Source organism: Lemur catta, chromosome 10 (assembly GCF_020740605.2).
Source record: "Lemur catta isolate mLemCat1 chromosome 10, mLemCat1.pri, whole genome shotgun sequence".
In the NCBI taxonomy this organism is placed as follows: domain Eukaryota; kingdom Metazoa; phylum Chordata; class Mammalia; order Primates; family Lemuridae; genus Lemur; species Lemur catta.
The window spans coordinates 42681355-42698462 of record NC_059137.1 but is presented as its reverse complement, the minus strand read 5'-3'; positions in this window follow the sequence as shown (position 1 = coordinate 42698462).

The window sequence follows — 17108 nt, the reverse complement described above, 5'->3', positions numbered from 1 at the left end:
CATGAGGTCGGTCTCTGCATCCTGAAGCCTATGATGCTTTTCACAGAGAACCCTCTGTTGAGGCCCAGGGAACTTGGTGTTTCCCAAACCTGGCACCGGAGCCTTGGAAGATAGGATTGTTTTCAGCATTATTTCACCATCCTTTCACCACCGTTTCAAGAACGGGAGCCCTTTACATCCGTTAGCATAAGAATCCTTCTTTGGAGATGAGATATTTTTCTGGGGTGGCAAGTGCAGGGCCTCTGTCAGTCCTGGGTTTGTTGGACTAGCGCCAGACATGAGAAGTGCGCCTTCGTGGGACAGGTGAATAGTGCGGATCCTGTTTCAGTCTAAAGACTGAAACAGGATCCGCACTTTTCACCGTTCCTTTCAGAATCATTTGATTCATCAGCTAGGAACGGCGATTCCTTCTCCAGACCAATCGAAGGCTAGGCCAGAGTAACTGGAACTTTCCAAGAGGTGTGTGGCACAACTTTTGAAAGAACCGCTAGGTGGAGAACTATTTGGTATTTTTCCGTAGCACTTTTCACCGTAATTGTCCTAATGTTGGTGTCTGCCTCCTGAAGCATACAAGAGTTTTCACAGACGAAAGCAGGCTGAGGCCCAGTAAACTTGGCATTTCCAGTAGGTGGTCCTAGAGACTACAAGGAAAGTGTTCTTTTAAGTATTATTCCACTGTGGTTTCACCATGATTTTCAGAACCCGAGCAGGTTTCTCGCATTAGCATAAGAATCCTGCCTGGTAGTTGAGATTTCTGGGTGGGGTGTAAGTGCGGGGCTTCTGTCATCCCTGCCTTTGATTTCTTTACCTCCAGAGTTGGTAAGTGCATATTTGCCTGAGGTGGGAAAAGTGTAGATCGTGCTTCAGATTTCATCCTGACCCTCTTGAATTCACCAGTATGCCGGCAATTATTTGCCATTTCCATAGCGTTTTGCACCGTAATAGTCATGAGGTCCGTCTCTGCAACCTGAAGCCTATGACGCTTTTAGCAGAGAACCCTCTGCTGAGGCCCAGGGAACCTGGTATTTCCCATACCTGGCACCGCAGCCTTGGAAGATAGGATTGTTTTCAGTATTATTTCACCATCGTGTCACCACCGTTTCAAGAACGGGAGCCCTTTTCAACCATTAACGTAAGAATCCTTCTTTGGAGATGAGATATTTTTCTCGGGTGGCAAGTGCAGGGCCTCTGTCAACCCTGGGTTTGTTGGACTAGCGCCAGACACGAGAAGTGGGCCTCTGTGAGACAGGTGAATAGTGCGGATCCTGTTTCAGTCTAAAGACTGAAACAGGATCCGCACTTTTCACCGTTCCTTTCAGAATCATTTGATTCATCAGCTAGGAACGGTGATTCCTTCTCCAGAGCAATCGAAGGCTAGGCCAATGTAACTCGATGTTTCTAAGAGGTGTGTGGCACAACTTTTGAAAGAACCGCTAGGTGGAGAACTATTTGGTATTTTTCCGTAGCACTTTTCACCCTAATTGTCCTAAATTGGTCTCTCCATCCTTAAGCATACGAGAGTTTTCACAGATGAAAGCAGGCTGAGGCCCAGTAAACTTGGCATTTCCAATAGTTGGTCCTAGAGACTACAAAGAAAGTGTTCTTTTAAGTAGTGTTCCACTGTGGTTTCACCATGATTTTCAGAACCCGAGCAGGTTTCTCGCATTAGCATAAGAATCCTGCCTGGTAGTTGAGATTTCTGGGTGGGGTGTAAGTGCGGGGCTTCTGTCAGCCCTGCCTTTGATTTGTTTACCTCCAGAGTTGGTAAGTGCATATTTGCCTGAGGTGGGAAAAGTGTGGATCGTGCTTCAGATTTCATCCTGACCCTTCTGAAATCACCAGTATGCTGGTAAGTATTGGACATTTCCATAGCGTTTTGCACCGTAATAGTCATGAGGTCGGTCTCTGCATCCTGAAGCCTATGATGCTTTTCACAGAGAACCCTCTGTTGAGGCCCAGGGAACTTGGTGTTTCCCAAACCTGGCACCGGAGCCTTGGAAGATAGGATTGTTTTCAGCATTATTTCACCATCCTTTCACCACCGTTTCAAGAACGGGAGCCCTTTACATCCGTTAGCATAAGAATCCTTCTTTGGAGATGAGATATTTTTCTGGGGTGGCAAGTGCAGGGCCTCTGTCAGTCCTGGGTTTGTTGGACTAGCGCCAGACATGAGAAGTGCGCCTTCGTGGGACAGGTGAATAGTGCGGATCCTGTTTCAGTCTAAAGACTGAAACAGGATCCGCACTTTTCACCGTTCCTTTCAGAATCATTTGATTCATCAGCTAGGAACGGCCATTCCTTCTCCAGACCAATCGAAGGCTAGGCCAGAGTAACTGGATCTTTCCAAGAGGTGTGTGGCACAACTTTTGAAAGAACCGCTAGGTGGAGAACTATTTGGTATTTTTCCGTAGCACTTTTCACCCTAATTGTCCTAATGTTGGTCTCTGCCTCCTGAAGCATACAAGAGTTTTCACAGACGAAAGCAGGCTGAGGCCCAGTAAACTTGGCATTTCCAGTAGGTGGTCCTAGAGACTACAAGGAAAGTGTTCTTTTAAGTATTATTCCACTGTGGTTTCACCATGATTTTCAGAACCCGAGCAGGTTTCTCGCATTAGCATAAGAATCCTGCCTGGTAGTTGAGATTTCTGGGTGGGGCGTAAGTGCGGGGCTTCTGTCATCCCTGCCTTTGATTTCTTTACCTCCAGAGTTGGTAAGTGCATATTTGCCTGAGGTGGGAAAAGTGTAGATCGTGCTTCAGATTTCATCCTGACCCTCTTGAATTCACCAGTATGCCGGCAATTATTTGCCATTTCCATAGCGTTTTGCACCGTAATAGTCATGAGGTCCGTCTCTGCAACCTGAAGCCTATGACGCTTTTAGCAGAGAACCCTCTGCTGAGGCCCAGGGAACCTGGTATTTCCCATACCTGGCACCGCAGCCTTGGAAGATAGGATTGTTTTCAGTATTATTTCACCATCGTGTCACCACCGTTTCAAGAACGGGAGCCCTTTTCAACCATTAACGTAAGAATCCCTCTTTGGAGATGAGATATTTTTCTCGGGTGGCAAGTGCAGGGCCTCTGTCAATCCTGGGTTTGTTGGAGTAGCGCCAGACATGAGAAGTGCGCCTCTGTGGGACAGGTGAATAGTGCGGATCCTGTTTCAGTCTAAAGACTGAAACAGGATCCGCACTTTTCACCGTTCCTTTCAGAATCATTTGATTCATCAGCTAGGAACGGTGATTCCTTCTCCAGACCAATCGAAGGCTAGGCCAATGTAACTCGATGTTTCTAAGAGGTGTGTGGCACAACTTTTGAAAGAACCGCTAGGTGGAGAACTATTTGGTATTTTTCCGTAGCACTTTTCACCCTAATTGTCCTAAATTGGTCTCTCCATCCTTAAGCATACGAGAGTTTTCACAGACGAAAGCAGGCTGAGGCCCAGTAAACTTGGCATTTCCAGTAGGTGGTCCTAGAGACTACAAGGAAAGTGTTCTTTTAAGTATTATTCCACTGTGGTTTCACCATGATTTTCATACCCGAGCAGGTTTCTCGCATTAGCATAAGAATCCTGCCTGGTAGTAGAGATTTCTGGGTGGGGTGTAAGTGCGTGGCTTCTGTCATCCCTGCCTTTGATTTGTTTACCTCCAGAGTTGGTAAGTGCATATTTGCCTGAGGTGGGAAAAGTGTAGATCGTGCTTCAGATTTCATCCTGACCCTCTTGAATTCACCAGTATGCCGGCAATTATTTGCCATTTCCATAGCGTTTTGCACCGTAATAGTCATGAGGTCCGTCTCTGCAACCTGAAGCCTATGACGCTTTTAGCAGAGAACCCTCTGCTGAGGCCCAGGGAACCTGGTGTTTCCCATACCTGGCACCGCAGCCTTGGAAGATAGGATTGTTTTCAGTATTATTTCACCATCGTGTCACCACCGTTTCAAGAACGGGAGCCCTTTTCAACCATTAACGTAAGAATCCTTCTTTGGAGATGAGATATTTTTCTCGGGTGGCAACTGCAGGGCCTCTGTCAGTCCTGGGTTTGTTGGACTAGCGCCAGACATGAGAAGTGCGCCTTTGTGTGAGAGGTGAATAGTGCGGATCCTGTTTCAGTCTAAAGACTGAAACAGGATCCGCACTTTTCACCGTTCCTTTCAGAATCATTTGATTCATCAGCTAGGAACGGTGATTCCTTCTCCAGAGCAATCGAAGGCTAGGCCAATGTAACTCGATGTTTCTAAGAGGTGTGTGGCACAACTTTTGAAAGAACCGCTAGGTGGAGAACTATTTGGTATTTTTCCGTAGCACTTTTCACCCTAATTGTCCTAAATTGGTCTCTCCATCCTTAAGCATACGAGAGTTTTCACAGACGAAAGCAGGCTGAGGCCCAGTAAACTTGGCATTTCCAGTAGGTGGTCCTAGAGACTACAAGGAAAGTGTTCTTTTAAGTATTATTCCACTGTGGTTTCACCATGATTTTCATACCCGAGCAGGTTTCTCGCATTAGCATAAGAATCCTGCCTGGTAGTAGAGATTTCTGGGTGGGGTGTAAGTGCGTGGCTTCTGTCATCCCTGCCTTTGATTTGTTTACCTCCAGAGTTGGTAAGTGCATATTTGCCTGAGGTGGGAAAAGTGTAGATCGTGCTTCAGATTTCATCCTGACCCTCTTGAATTCACCAGTATGCCGGCAATTATTTGCCATTTCCATAGCGTTTTGCACCGTAATAGTCATGAGGTCCGTCTCTGCAACCTGAAGCCTATGACGCTTTTAGCAGAGAACCCTCTGCTGAGGCCCAGGGAACCTGGTGTTTCCCATACCTGGCACCGCAGCCTTGGAAGATAGGATTGTTTTCAGTATTATTTCACCATCGTGTCACCACCGTTTCAAGAACGGGAGCCCTTTTCAACCATTAACGTAAGAATCCTTCTTTGGAGATGAGATATTTTTCTCGGGTGGCAACTGCAGGGCCTCTGTCAGTCCTGGGTTTGTTGGACTAGCGCCAGACATGAGAAGTGCGCCTTTGTGTGAGAGGTGAATAGTGCGGATCCTGTTTCAGTCTAAAGACTGAAACAGGATCCGCACTTTTCACCGTTCCTTTCAGAATCATTTGATTCATCAGCTAGGAACGGTGATTCCTTCTCCAGAGCAATCGAAGGCTAGGCCAATGTAACTCGATGTTTCTAAGAGGTGTGTGGCACAACTTTTGAAAGAACCGCTAGGTGGAGAACTATTTGGTATTTTTCCGTAGCACTTTTCACCCTAATTGTCCTAAATTGGTCTCTCCATCCTTAAGCATACGAGAGTTTTCACAGACGAAAGCAGGCTGAGGCCCAGTAAACTTGGCATTTCCAATAGTTGGTCCTAGAGACTACAAAGAAAGTGTTCTTTTAAGTAGTGTTCCACTGTGGTTTCACCATGATTTTCAGAACCCGAGCAGGTTTCTCGCATTAGCATAAGAATCCTGCCTGGTAGTTGAGATTTCTGGGTGGGGTGTAAGTGCGGGGCTTCTGTCAGCCCTGCCTTTGATTTGTTTACCTCCAGAGTTGGTAAGTGCATATTTGCCTGAGGTGGGAAAAGTGTGGATCGTGCTTCAGATTTCATCCTGACCCTTCTGAAATCACCAGTATGCTGGTAAGTATTGGACATTTCCATAGCGTTTTGCACCGTAATAGTCATGAGGTCGGTCTCTGCATCCTGAAGCCTATGATGCTTTTCACAGAGAACCCTCTGTTGAGGCCCAGGGAACTTGGTGTTTCCCAAACCTGGCACCGGAGCCTTGGAAGATAGGATTGTTTTCAGCATTATTTCACCATCCTTTCACCACCGTTTCAAGAACGGGAGCCCTTTACATCCGTTAGCATAAGAATCCTTCTTTGGAGATGAGATATTTTTCTGGGGTGGCAAGTGCAGGGCCTCTGTCAGTCCTGGGTTTGTTGGACTAGCGCCAGACATGAGAAGTGCGCCTTCGTGGGACAGGTGAATAGTGCGGATCCTGTTTCAGTCTAAAGACTGAAACAGGATCCGCACTTTTCACCGTTCCTTTCAGAATCATTTGATTCATCAGCTAGGAACGGCGATTCCTTCTCCAGACCAATCGAAGCCTAGGCCAGAGTAACTGGATCTTTCCAAGAGGTGTGTGGCACAACTTTTGAAAGAACCGCTAGGTGGAGAACTATTTGGTATTTTTCCGTAGCACTTTTCACCGTAATTGTCCTAATGTTGGTGTCTGCCTCCTGAAGCATACAAGAGTTTTCACAGACGAAAGCAGGCTGAGGCCCAGTAAACTTGGCATTTCCAGTAGGTGGTCCTAGAGACTACAAGGAAAGTGTTCTTTTAAGTATTATTCCACTGTGGTTTCACCATGATTTTCAGAACCCGAGCAGGTTTCTCGCATTAGCATAAGAATCCTGCCTGGTAGTTGAGATTTCTGGGTGGGGTGTAAGTGCGGGGCTTCTGTCATCCCTGCCTTTGATTTCTTTACCTCCAGAGTTGGTAAGTGCATATTTGCCTGAGGTGGGAAAAGTGTAGATCGTGCTTCAGATTTCATCCTGACCCTCTTGAATTCACCAGTATGCCGGCAATTATTTGCCATTTCCATAGCGTTTTGCACCGTAATAGTCATGAGGTCCATCTCTGCAACCTGAAGCCTATGACGCTTTTAGCAGAGAACCCTCTGCTGAGGCCCAGGGAACCTGGTATTTCCCATACCTGGCACCACAGTCTTTGAAGATACGATTGTTTTCCGTTTTCTTTCACCATCCTTTCACCACTGTTTCAAGAACGGGAGCCCTTTTCAACCGTTAGCGTAAGAATCCTTCTTTGGAGATGAGATATTTTTCTGGGGTGGCAAGTGCAGGGCCTCTGTCAGTCCTGGGTTTGTTGGACTAGCGCCAGACATGAGAAGTGCGCCTTTGTGTGAGAGGTGAATAGTGCGGATCCTGTTTCAGTCTAAAGACTTAAACAGGATCCGCACTTTTCACTGTTCCTTTCAGAATCATTTGATTCATCAGCTAGGAATGGCGATTCCTTCTCCAGACCAATGGAAGGCTAGGCCAAAGTAACTCGATCTTTCCAAGAGGTGTGTGGCACAACTTTTGAAATAACCGCTAGGTGGAGAACTATGTGGTATCTTTCCGTAGCACTTTTCACCCTAGTTGTCATAAGGTTGGTCTCTGCATCCTTAAGCATAGGATAGTTTTCACAGACAAAAGCAGGCTGAGGCCCAGTAAACTTGGCGTTTCCAATAGTTGGTACTAGAGACTATAAAGAAAGTGTTCTTTTAAGTATTTTTCCACTGTGGTTGCACTGCAATTTTCAGAACCAGAGCCGGTTTCAGGCATTAGCATAAGAATCCTTCCTGGTAGTTGCGATTTCTGTGTGGGGTGTGAGTGCGGGGCTTCTGTCAGCCCTGCGTTTGATTTGTTTACCTCCAGAGTTGGTAAGTGCATATTTCCCAGAGAGGGGAAAAGTGCGGATCGTGCTACAGATTTCATCCTGACCCTTTGGAAATAACCAGTATGTTGGAAATGCTGTGCCATTTCCATAGCGTTTTGCACCGTAACAGTGATAAGGTTGGTCTCTGCATCCTTAAGCCTATGATGCCTTTCGCAGAGAAAACTCTACTGAGGCCCAGGTAACTTGGTATTTCCCATCCCTGGCACCACAGCCTTTGAAGATACGATTGTTTTCCGTTTTCTTTCACCATCCTTTCACCACTGTTTCAGGAACGGGAGCACTTTTCAACCCTTAGCGTAAGAATCCTTCTTTGGAGATGAGATATTTTTCTGGGGTGGCAAGTGCAGGACCTCTGTCAGTCCTGGGTTTGTTGGACTAGCGCCAGACATGAGAAGTGCGCCTTTGTGTGAGAGGTGAATAGTGCGGATCCTGTTTCAGTCTAAAGACTGAAACAGGATCCGCACTTTTCACCGTTCCTTTCAGAATAATTTGATTCATCAGCTAGGAACGGCGATTCCTTCCCCAGACCAATGGAAGGCTAGGCCAAAGTAACTCGATCTTTCCAAGAGGTGTGTGGCACTACTTTTGCAATAACCGCTAGGTGAAGAACTATGTGGTATCTTTCCGTAGCGCTTTTCACCCTCATTGTCATAAGGTTGGTCTCTGCATCCTTAAGCATAGGATAGTTTTCACAGACAACAGCAGGCTGAGGCCCAGTAAACTTGGCATTTCCAATAGTTGGTACTAGAGACTATAAAGAAAGCGTTCCTTTAAGTATTTTTCCACTGTCTTTGCACTGTAATTTTCAGAACCAGAGCAGCTTTCAGGCATTAGCATAAGTATCCTTCCTGGTAGTTGAGATTTCTGTGTGGGGTGTGAGTGCGGGGCTTCTGTCAGCCCTGCGTTTGATTTGTTTACCTCCAGAGTTGGTAAGTGCATATTTCCCAGAGAGGGGAAAAGTGCGGATCGTGCTACAGATTTCATCCTGACCCTTTGGAAATAACCAGTATGTTGGAAATGCTGTGCCATTTCCATAGCGTTTTGCACCGTAACAGTGATAAGGTTGGTCTCTGCATCCTTAAGCCTATGATGCCTTTCGCAGAGAAAACTCTACTGAGGCCCAGCTAAGTTGGTATTTCCCATCCCTGGCAGCACAGCCTTTGAAGATACGATTGTTTTCCGTTTTCTTTCACCATCCTTTCACCACTGTTTCAGGAACGGGAGCACTTTTCAACCGTAGGCGTAAGAATCCTTCTTTGGAGATGAGGTATTTTTCTGGGGTGGCAAGTGCAGGACCTCTGTCAGTCCTGGGTTTGTTGGACTAGCGCCAGACATGAGAAGTGCGCCTTTGTGTGAGAGGTGAATAGTGCGGATCCTGTTTCAGTCTAAAGACTGAAACAGGATCCGCACTTTTCACCGTTCCTTTCAGAATCATTTGATTGATCAGCTAGGAAAGGCGATTCCTTCTCCAGACCCGTCCAAGGCTAGGCCACAGTAACTGGATCTTTCCAAGAGGTGTGTGGCACAACTTTTGAAATAACCGCTAGGTGGAGAACTATGTGGTATCTTTCCGTAGCACTTTTCACCCTAGTTGTCATAAGGTTGGTCTCTGCATCCTTAAGCATAGGATAGTTTTCACAGACAAAAGCAGGCTGAGGCCCAGTAAACTTGGCATTTCCAATAGTTGGTACTAGAGACTATAAAAAAAGTGTTCTTTTAAGTATTTTTCCACTGTGGTTGCACTGTAATTTTCAGAACCAGAGCGGCTTTCAGGCATTAGCATTAGTATCCTTCCTGGTAGTTGAGATTTCTGTGTGGGGTGTAAGTGCGGGGCTTCTGTCAGCCCTGGGTTTGATTTGTTTACCTCCAGAGTTGGTAAGTGCATATTTCCCAGAGAGGGGAAAAGTGCGGATCGTGCTACAGATTTCCTCCTGACCCTTTCGAAATAACCAGTATGTTGGAAATTATGTGCCATTTCCATAGCGTTTTGCACCGTAACAGTGATAAGGTTGGTCTCTGCATCCTTAAGCCTATGATGCTTTTCGCAGAGAAAACTCTACTGAGGCCCAGGTAAGTTGGTATTTCCCATCCCTGGCACCACAGCCTTTGAAGATACGATGGTTTTCCGTTTTCTTTCACCATCCTTTCACCACTGTTTCAGGAACTCGAGCACTTTTCAACCGTTAGCGTAAGAATCCTTCTTTGGAGATGAGATTTTTTTCTGGGGTGGCAAGTGCAGGACCTCTGTCAGTCCTGGGTTTGTTGGACTAGCGCCAGACATGAGAAGTGCGCCTTTGTGTGAGAGGTGAATAGTGCGGATCCTGTTTCAGTCTAAAGACTGAAACAGGATCCGCACTTTTCACCGTTCCTTTCAGAATCATTTGATTGATCAGCTATGAAAGGCGATTCCTTCTCCAGACCAGTCCAAGGCTAGGCCACAGTAACTGGATCTTTCCAAGAGGTGTGTGGCACAACTTTTGAAATAACCGCTAGGTGGAGAACTATGTGGTATCTTTCCGTAGCACTTTTCACCCTAATTGTCATAAGGTTGGTCTCTGCATCCTTAAGCATAGGATAGTTTTCACAGACAAAAGCAGGCTGAGGCCCGGTAAACTTGGCATTTCCAATAGTTGGTACTAGAGACTATCAAGAAAGTGTTCTTTTAAGTATTTTTCCACTGTGGTTGCACTGTAATTTTCAGAACCAGAGCGGGTTTCAGGCATTAGCATAAGAATCCTTCCTGGTAGTTGCGATTTCGGTGTGGGGTGTGAGTGCGGGGCTTCTGTCAGCCCTGGGTTTGATTTGTTTACCTCCAGAGTTGGTAAGTGCATATTTCCCAGAGAGGGGAAAAGTGCGGATCGTGCTACAGATTTCATCCTGACCCTTTGGAAATAACCAGTATGTTGGAAATGCTGTGCCATTTCCATAGCGTTTTGCACCGTAACAGTGATAAGGTTGGTCTCTGCATCCTTAAGCCTATGATGCCTTTCGCAGAGAAAACTCTACTGAGGCCCAGCTAAGTTGGTATTTCCCATCCCTGGCACCACAGCCTTTGAAGATACGATGGTTTTCCGTATTATTTCACCATCCTTTCACCACTGTTTCAGGAACGGGAGCACTTTTCAACCGTAGGCGGAAGAATCCTTCTTTGGAGATGAGGTATTTTTCTGGGGTGGCAAGTGCAGGACCTCTGTCAGTCCTGGGTTTGTTGGACTAGCGCCAGACATGAGAAGTGCGCCTTTGTGGGACAGGTGAATAGTGCGGATCCTGTTTCAGTCTAAAGACTGAAGCAGGATCCGCACTTTTCACCGTTCCTTTCAGAATCATTTGATTCATCAGCTAGGAATGGCGATTCCTTCTCCAGACCAATGGAAGGCTAGGCCAAAGTAACTCGATCTTTCCAAGAGGTGTGTGGCACAACTTTTGAAATAACCGCTAGGTGGAGAACTATGTGGTATCTTTCCGTAGCACTTTTCACCCTAATTGTCATAAGGTTGGTTTCTGCATCCTTAAGCATAGGATAGTTTTCACAGACTAAAGCATGCTGAGGCCCAGTAAACTTGGCACTTCGAATAGTTGGTACTAGCGTCTATAAAGAAAGTGTTCCTTTAAGTATTTTTCCACTGTGGTTGCACTGTAATTTTCAGAACCAGAGCGGGTTTCAGGCATTAGCATAAGAATCCTTCCTGGTAGTTGAGATTTCTGTGTGGGGTGTAAGTGCGGAGCTTCTGTCAGCCCTGGGTTTGATTTGTTTACCTCCAGAGTTGGTAAGTGCATATTTCCCAGAGAGGGGAAAAGTGTGGATGGTGCTTCAGATTTCCTCCTGACACTTTGGAAATAACCAGTATGTTGGAAATTCTGTGCCATTTCCATAGCGTTTTGCACCATAACAGTGATAAGGTTGGTCTCTGCATCCTTAAGCCTATGATGCTTTTCGCAGAGAAAACTCTACTGAGGCCCAGGTAACTTGGTATTTCCCATCCCTGGCACCAGAGCCTTTGAAGATACGATTGTTTTCCTTATTATTTCACCATCCTTTCACCACTGTTTCAAGAACGGGAGCACTTTTTGACTGTTAGCGTAAGAATTCCTCTTTGGAGATGAGACATTTTTCTGGGGTGGCAAGTGCAAGGCCTCTGTCAGTCCTGGGTTTGTTGGACTAGCGCCAGACATAAGAAGTGCATCTTTGTGTGAGAGGTGAATAGTGCGGATCCTGTTTCAGTCTGAAGGCTGAAGGCTTCTTCGATTTGTGGATCCCTGAGCCATGGTCTTTCTTATTTGCCAAGAATGAACCTATTTACATTATTTTGCAGTTTTTTTTTTTTTTTGTCTATTAATTCTTGAGCCAAAATGGGACTCAGAGAAGTCTGGGGACCTCCCAAAGGAGTAGCCCAAACATCGTACTATGTACCGACATCTTCCCTTGAGCCCCCCAACTCTGAGCTTCTTCTTTGTTTGAACTGGTACATCCTTCTGAGCTCCAGACCTCATGGTCGTTATTGATGGTCCTTGCTTTTATTCTGATCTCTCTGTTCTTTTCCCAAGAATTTGTTTCGGATCCTAATTTTGATTTGGAGGTGCATACTAAAGAGTCTTGTCCATTGCCTCTTCCTCTGAAAATTAATCTCAATTGGCTTATCTGCCCATTGGGTCAAAAAACTGAGCTGTCCTTTTTGCAGAAGAATGAGAGCCTGGGCTTCTCAGCTCCACTACACTAAACCCTAGATTACAGTTCAGTTTGTCTTTAAAAAAAGAAAAAGAAAAAAGGTAGGAAACAAATACTCTATAAATGAGGAAAAACAAGAATGACCCCTTTCTGGCATCCCAGTTGGTTTATGGTATCTGTACTTGAAAGTATTTGTTTAAATGCAAAGGTTCAAGGGCTTCTCAGGTTTTCTAGGACTCTCGCTGGTTATATAGTATGGTCAGTCTATTCTTGAGCACATTTTTAAACTGATGGGCAAATTACATCAAGGCAAATTCACAGCTCAACCATTTAACCTGCAACTATAGAGTTAAAAGATCAAGTCTTTTTAAATTCTTTGTCTATCTCTCTATTTTCTTTTCGGCCTACTCTAAATCTGCTGTCTATTGGTATTGAGATAAAACTCACTGGTTATGGTATTACTAATTCAAGCCTACTTAGAAATCATCTTTTTCTTGTATACTTCAGCCAGTTCTAGTTAAAATGTACACATTAAAAACTCACTTGAAGAAAAAAAGGGATAAAAGAGGTTTTTTTTAAAATCAGGACAAGCATGGTGGCTTATGCCCATCAACCCAGTACTTTGGGAGGCCAAAGGTGAGACGATTGCTGGAGGCCAGGAATCCAAGACCATCCTGGGAAACATAGCAAGACCCTGTCTATACAAAAATAAAAATAAAAAAATAGCTGGGCACAGTGGTGTGTGCCTGTAATCCTAGCTACTTGGGAGGTTGAGGCAGGCGGACCACTTAATACCAGGAGTTTGAGGCTGCAATGAGCTATGATCACACTATTGCACTCCAGCTTGGGTGACAGAGACCCTGTCTCTGGAAAATATTAACACAAAACAAAGCAAAACAGGACAACCTAATGGTAAACCTAGACAAAAAAAATATTTTCTGGGCCATGCCTGTAATCCCAGCGCTTTGGGAGGCGGAGGCAGGAGGATACCCTGAGGCCAGGAGTTTAAGACCAGCCTAGACAACATAGCAAGGCCCTGTCTCTACAAAAAAATAATAAATAAAATCAAACTGTCATGGAAGCTACTTTACCCAAAATTCTTGTCCGCAGCTTTCATTTTAGTCATGTGAAAAAGTTGGAATTTTGTCAGAAATAATTTGGATCCATCCATCTTTTGTAAACTAGTGAGTTTGTGTTGCTATTTCATTGCTAGAGTTCCAAAATAAAAGCTACTGGATCTTTGTTTTTGTGCAAGTGTATGTGTTTAGATGTGTTTTCTGTAGGTATATGTAGTATATGTTTTATCTACATGGTACCAAATTGCTTATAAATAAAAGAGTGTTCATAAATTAAGTAGATAAGCACAAATGTTTTTCAAGTTCATGTGAATTTACTAATCTTTGGTAAATAAGCTGTTTTTTTAAAAAAAAATTATTGGTAAAGTAAAAATAAAAATGTTTTCAAAATTTTCAGTATGCATTTTTGCTTGGGTTTACTGTTCTGTTATATATTGTCTTTGATAGATATTTTTAAATGTCACCATATGATGCAAAGGTTATAAAACTATAAACCCAGCCAGAAACAAAATGATCTTTGTGTGATTTTTGATAAGATTAATTGAATATTGTTGGTTTAATGAAAACATCTTAATCTTCTGAGTTATCTGTAAAAATATCCATGTGTTTAAGTTTCTAACTTAGATGAACATGTAATATTCACAGGCTATAAAAATGGTCAATAAAGCCAGGCATGGTGGTGCATGCCTGTAGTCCCAGCTAGTCAGGAGGCTGACACAGGAGGATTGCTTGAGCCCAGGATTTGGAGGTTGCAGTGAGCAATGACAATGCCACTGCATTCTAGCCCAGAAGACAGAGCAAGGCCCAGTCTCAAAAAAAAAAAAAAAAAAAGAAATACAAAAAGTTAATAAGAAAATAACTTAAAATGATGACTTTTTCTAACATCTCAGTTTTCATATGTAATGTAAGTAAACTGCTAAAATAAATGAGGTAAGGGTAAATAGGATAAATGCTTATGAATAAAATTTTTATGTAATTTGAAACCTTAATACTCATTAAATATCTGTGTCATCTCTAACAGAAAAATTGTTATAGGGAAATGTATCTAAAAATTATAAAATGGTTCTTACCTATAAATTACTGATATGTGACAATTCAAGACTTCTTCCTAGATTTTCACTAAAATTTAAGGTTAGAGTTAAAATTCTAATTAATACATATAATGCACCATAAAACAGTAAGATATGTCTTTGATAAAAAAGAAGGCGTAACAATGTGATCTTTATTAAGAAAAAAATAATTTTATCTAATTTGGCTGTTATTTAAAGGTTAATTCAAAATATGGATTTAGAAAGGAAACAAAATAAGATAAAAAAAACAGTAAGTAGGAGAGAGAGAGAGATGTGAAGAAAGTTAAAAATATGAAAATACATTTTTGGTAAAGTTTAAAAGAAAATAATTTTGCATGACAAAAAACGCTTGAGTTAAGGGGAACTGCTAACCAGAAAGCATGCCACAATATAATGATTCAAAGTGATCTGTTAAGCAAATTGATGGCCTGAAGGTGTGATTTAACTTTTGCTATGCATGGCTGTAAGTCCAGTTTGCATTTAGTAGAAACTCTAAAAGGGAGCAGGTATAAGGAGGTGTGTGCAATCTTCCTTACCTTCATGGCTGAGAACTCAGTTTTAAGATTTTTCTGGATACCCCTTGGCAAAGAGGGAGTCCATTTAGTTGGGGGACAGGCTTAGGTTTTATTTTTAGCTTACAATTCTGAACTGAAAATTTCAGGACCCATATAGCTTCTATAATATCACTGTGGTAAATTGCATTAATGACCTCAATTCTTCACCTCTCCCTGTATCCACACTCTTTACCTTGTAATTCAGCAATGCCCTCCTGTTATAGGTGAGAGACAATTCCTAGACCTTGAGCTCAGCCATCTGACTTTGGCCAAGTAGATGTGCAGCAAATGGAGTCTCAAAAAAAGCTGTGCCATTAGGATGATTGAGTCTTGTACTTCCACCATCACCATGAAAATTATATACCCAGGGTGGCCAACTATTCCCAGGAGAAAGATGAGAAACAAGTAGAGCTGAGTTGCACTAACTAAGCTCCCCAGCCAAGCCCCACCTAAAGCAGAGTTCTCAGCCAACATACAGACACATGAATGAGCCCAGCCAGGACCAGCCAACCCCAAGCTTGTAACTACTAAACTAAATAAATGTCATTATTTTTGTTGTTGCTACTTGCACAGTATTACTGTGGCTACAGTTAACTGATATGCACACTTTCTAGAGCTACTTCTCTGCTAGCAGTAAGAAGTTTCCAAAACTGGTTTGATATTGTCACTATTCAGTGCACAGAAAAGAGGACTTAGAAGAAATCTTGAGACCACTCCTAGGGCTATAGTATGAGTAGATGTGATCCTTACATTCCAACAGAAACACCTTTTATTAATATTTAATGGTGAGGTTCTGTGGCATTATAGGAAGCTTAAAACAAGTATAAGAATGTTTGTGTTTAGAGTTCCAAACAATTTTATAAAAATTTCTCAGGATTACTCCCCACGGGCATTTTCTCCTAGTAGAAATGAAACCTAATTTTTCCCCCCTTTTGGATGTTGTTTGTACACAGCAGTCACTCTTACTCAAGAAGATGGTAGCCTTGCATTGTCTTTGGAAGCAATAATTGCTTGCTAAGCACTTATGCGGCCATCATTTTGCTAGGCTTTTACATGGATATCTTATTCTTCTGTTTTATGAGGTCCTACTGTATAGATGATTACACTGGGGCAGAGGTTAAGCAACTTGCCTTAATTGTTTAGTAAGTGGTAGGAGTGTTATTGAAATCAATGCCTTTTGAACTGCTAAAACAGTGCTATTTCACTATATTATACTGTAGCTCTGGTTGCTTTTACTATTAAATTTAAATGATAATAGAAGCAAACATTTCTTGAATTTGTAAGTTCCTTTGAGGACACAGGAATGAAAGAAATGTGGTTTGATGCCTTAAGACCACTTTCTTCTGATCTGTGTCAAGCTTACATGGCACTACCAGCCACCATAGTTGCTATTATAATAAAGTGAAGTGGCCACCACAAAATGATATTTTTCTCCATATTGATATCCAGTTTGCAACATCATTTATTAAATACCATTCTCTTCTCCACTGTTGATTACTACAGACTTGTCATATAGATTTACTTGACCTCTTTCAGTTTCTTCACCTGTACAGCACCTACTTCATAGAGACAATGATAAATGATGCATATACAACTAGCATAAGGTAATTATGCATGCTATCTAGTTTACCTAAATTTAAGCCTGTTCTTTGCATTGTTACTTAACTGGTTTGATTTAAATCAAGTTGCAAACCATTGTAGTAAACACTGCCATTTGAATATTTATTTTTCTGATTTATTACAATGTGTTCAGGAATCACAAGATCAAGTTTTAAGCCTCAGCACCTCATTTTAGGCCTAGGACTAACATCAGGCTATTTACTTCACGGAAGGCCTCAGTCAGCTTTCTCCTCTTTACAGCTTCCATTACCCACCTTATTACTCCCTAAAAAAGCTCAGATATAATGCCATCAAATCAAAATAACAAATATACCTCATCTCTAAAGTATTCTTGCCAAAATAGTTTAATCTCAATCTAACCAAGCCTCTGGACCTAGTTTTCAGTTCACAGGACATAGGTGTCACAGGCAGACTCTAAGGAGGCCCCCAGTGATATCTACTCCTGGTATTCACAGCCTTGTGTAATCCACTCCCCTTGAGTAACTTGCTTCCAACCAATAGCATACCTTGATATTGAGATGTCACTTCTGTGATTACATTATAAAGATGCCAACTTTGGTCCTTCTAACAGACTCTCTCCCTTGCTGGCTTTGATGAAGCAAGTTGCAATGCTAGGAAGGTTCATATGGTAAAAAACTGAGGGCAGTCTCTGGCCAATAGCTAGCTAGGA